Below are 4,286 nucleotides of genomic sequence, written 5' to 3' on the forward strand. Positions count from 1 at the left end.
AGGGGAGAAGAGGGAGGGAGGGTAGGACTTGGAGGAGTTGAGGGAGGGGGCTTCAGCAGAGATATATAATGAATAAATTGTGAAAAAAATTAAAATTTAAGAAAGAAAAATAAAATAAAAAAGAAAATAGTAGATGAATTTGAGCTGCTACAGTAACGTTTTACTGAGCACAGCTATATGGTTGTGCCTCTTCTGAGCCCTGACTAGCCAGTATGGCAGAAGTTGCACCCATGCAAATAAATACTTAGCCCTTTTACTGCACTTTTCTCCATTTCCATAGCACTTTCTAATCCCTTTATTTTGTTTACTCTACAAAAGTCCATTTTAGTGCTATTATATCCTATTATCCCCAGACACTTTGATTATTTTGCAAAGAATAAGCAATCATGGGTACATTGCGGGTTGCATTAAAATGCCAGCTTTTCTATAGTCTAGCAAGCAAGTTCTGAAATTGAGGTAAATCACATGCCATTCCCAGAAAATCTCTTCCATTAAAATGTGTCTAAATATATAGAAACAAAAAGCCATTAACCAGTAAACACTAATTGTTTGATTCAATGAATGAATAATGTTGCTGCTATAAATCCACAGAGGCTGAGGATGTTAACTATGGGAGCACTGATTCATTTAACACCCACACTATACCCACAGTAATACATCCACAATGCCAGGCTCAAGAAATGTGCATCTTGCTCTGAAAAAAAAAAAAATCCTTTGGAACATCTGCCAGATAACATGCAAAGACTTCCTAGAGACAAGGGAAGATATCTGATTTAGCAAGGGCATTAAACAGTAAAACTGCCTAGGCTACTTAATGAATGGGGAATTGTTTTCCTCATATAATCACAGCACATAAAAGTTAAACACAAATTTGATTGAACTACCCAAGAAATGCTTCATGCTCCTGTGTGATTTCTGCCATGTGAAAAGATGAATACCCCATCTGGTGAAGCTTGCAAGCAGGAAGATCTATTGCTTTTAAGAAGCCAGTTTTCTAATACAAAACCTCTCAACCATCTCATTGACCAGGATTTTTTGATAATTTGGGCATAAGATCTCAGCATTTCTGTCTCAGAAATTAAAATCTCCATGACCAAAAGAGTAATGAGATGGCTCTGAAGAGGAGTTCTTGGCCAGGACTTTATAAGAAGCAATCAGCCATGGCTCAGTCCTTTGAAGAACTTTTGATGCTCTTCAGCAAGTGATAACCAGTTACAGAGTCTAAACCACTGTATTCTACAGGCACCATAGGTTTTGTTTTGTTTTTATAAAAAAAAATGGATATTTGTCTACAGTAAATTTCTGGAAAAAATTAGTAGATATTTGATAACCAGAAAATTAAAATTAGAGATAACAATTCTCAATGGCAATCATATAGCTCCATAAATCTATCAACATTTTTTTTTACTTTATCTCACTTCACAGTCCAAACTGCCCTCAAACTTGCTATGTAATTCCCTTTGATACTAAACTAACAATTAAGCTTGTGCCTGACAAAAGCTGACTGCAAACATGCATGACAACACTTACCATCTACCAACATTGTTTAAATAGCTGCTTTTCAGTATTTCGTATATTTAAGAATTTTAAAGTAAAGTATCTAAAAGTAAACATAGAAAATTATATATTCACTTCACTAACATAACATTGAATTTGAACATAATTCACCAAAATAAATTAAGGGGAATTTTAATAAAATAAATGGCTAATAAAATAGTGTACAGTCATTTTTAAATTTCATTTTCAAGAAAATCTCTATAAGGAAAAAATTAATTTATTATTCACATACAAACAGTTTTATATTTGAATGTGAAAGTGCAGACTATGCACAAAATGTTAATGAGAATCACGTTCATTCCCATAGGGTGATCCTGGGTTTGACCTGCCAGATCTCACTGAAAGCTGGGTTAAGGCAAGGTGGATAACTTACTCTAGGTGTTAAAAACAAGGCAAATGTCATTGTTCATCTTTCTGTAACTGTTTCTTAATGTTAACAAAAGATACATGGTCCTAGGAACATTAGACATTTATAGGCCACCATATAGTTCTAATCAGAACATAGAAGCATATAAAACTCCCACAACCTGAACAAAGAAACATTCATCTGGGATCTCAAGTGACCAATAGCAAGACAATTTCTCAGAAGAAAAAAAGTAGATTTTTGACTCTGTAAACCACACCAAGAACAAAACTTTATAGTTGCTACCATTAAGGATTTCCCAATGAGAAAATCTGCTTGTGATCCAGCTATATGATATCAGAATTACCTGATGGAAAGCTTCAGCCAAATACAAATTTCCTAGGAGATCTTTGCGTCTGAAGATTGTCAGGATAGTATCTTTAAAAACTCAAGATTTCTAACATAAAAAATATAATAAGTAATAAAAGCAAAAAGAAATGTAAAGAAATAAGCTTAAGCTGGAGTGATTCCTTTCTGCATGTCTGTTCTGAGGAGCAACAAGTAGTTTTTTCTGTCCAACTTCTCTCAGACCAAAGTGCTTGCCTCTGCCTCAAGGAAGACCTGATGGACATGAATAAGAGCCCTCTTAGGCCTCAGAACTACCTTTTCGGTTGTGAACTAAAGGCTGACAAAGATTATTACTTTAAAGTGAATAGTGATGAAAATGAGCACCATCTATCATTAAGAATGGTCAGCTTAAGCAGCATTACCAGGCCACAGAAGAAGACAATGCAGCCACTCCTGATGAGACCTAATTGACTAGGATCAGAAGGAAGGAAAAGAAGACCTCCCCTATCAGTGGGCTTGGGGAGGGGCATGCATGCAGAGGGTGGAGGAAGGGAGGGATTGAGATGGGAGGAGGGAAGGAACCACAGGGAGGATACAAAGTGAATAAAGTGTAATTAATACAGAATTTTTAAAAAAAAGAAAGTATAAAAAAAGAATGGTCAGTTTAGCAGCAGGGGCAAAAGACGAATTATACATCGTAGAGGCAGATGCAATGATCTATGAAAGCAAACCAATTAAAATAACACTGGCAACTTTGAAAATGCCTATCCAACCAACAGTTTACCTTGGGGGCTTTGAAGTTACAGCAGCTGTGGTTTTAAGGTTGAAGTGTGGTTCAGGGCCTGTGCACATTAGTGGACAGCACCTAGTAGCTGTAAAGGAAGATGCAGAGTCAGAAGATGAAGATGAAGAGGATGTAAAATTCTTAAGTATGTCTGGAAAGTGATCTGCACCTGGAAGTGGTAAGAAGTTTCCATAGGAAAAAGTAAAACTTGATGAAGATGATGAGGACAATGACAAAGATGGTGAGGATGATGAAGGTGATGAGGATGGGGATTTTGATGATGAGGAAACAGAAGAATAAGTTCCAGTGAAGAAATTTGTACAAACTATACCAGAAAAAAAAAAAAACCACAAAAATCAAACAAAAGTGGGAAAGACTTAAAACCATCAACCAACACCAAGATCAAAGGGTTGAGAGTCCTTACCAAAAAATAAAAATAAAAATAAACTGAAAAAACTCCGAAAATGACCTATTTCTGTAAGGCAAAACTGCAAGCAAGTATAGAAAAAGGTGTTTTTCTTCCTAGAGTGGAAGCCAAGTTCATTTTTTTTTTTGCATGATACTTTGTGGTTTCATATTTCTTTTTTTTTTCTTTTTTTTCATTTAACTTTTATTAATTACACTTTATTCATTTTGTATCCCCCCATAAGCTCCTACCTCCTCCCTTTCTGCATGCATGCCCCTCCCCAAGTCCACTGATAGGGGAGGTCCTCCTCTCCTCTTTCTGATCTTAGTCTATCAGTTCTCATCAGAAGTGGCTGCATTGTCAGGGTTCTAGGTTATCTCCATGAATGTGAAGAATTACTTCCAGATAACTGACTATTCAAGATATCTGGCAGTGAAGGAAGACTCTTAAAAAAATGGTTTATACAGTTTGAAATATTCCATCTTCATTTCTGTAACAGTTGATATCTAAGTGGATGTCCTTTTCTTAATGCAAAGAGAGAACTTTCTCTACTATGTTTGATAAATACTGTCCAGTTCAATTGCAAAGAATGTGTTGTCTAAAATGCCTGTTTTACTTGTTTTAGTATATTGGAATGTTATGATAGAACAAAGAAATAGTGATGGTCAGAAGTGGAAATGGTAAGGAGACAACAATACATGTGAAATAAACTCAGTAGTTTAACGAAGTTTAAAAAAAGAAGTAAGCTAAATGAATAAAGTGTAATTAATAATAATAATAATAAAGAAGTAAGCTTAAAATATAACCAATTAATAAAAACTTTAAATCAATGAAATGATTTTGGCAAT

General features: G+C 35.1%; 1 pseudogene; it reads left to right on the top strand.

Annotated features, from left to right (window-relative positions):
• The first annotated feature begins 386 nt into the window (after positions 1 to 386).
• LOC110565347 (nucleophosmin-like) lies at positions 387 to 3,910 on the top strand (annotated as a pseudogene).
• Positions 3,911 to 4,286: the final 376 nt, after the last annotated feature.

Source organism: Meriones unguiculatus, chromosome 15 (assembly GCF_030254825.1).
Source record: "Meriones unguiculatus strain TT.TT164.6M chromosome 15, Bangor_MerUng_6.1, whole genome shotgun sequence".
NCBI lineage: Eukaryota > Metazoa > Chordata > Mammalia > Rodentia > Muridae > Meriones > Meriones unguiculatus.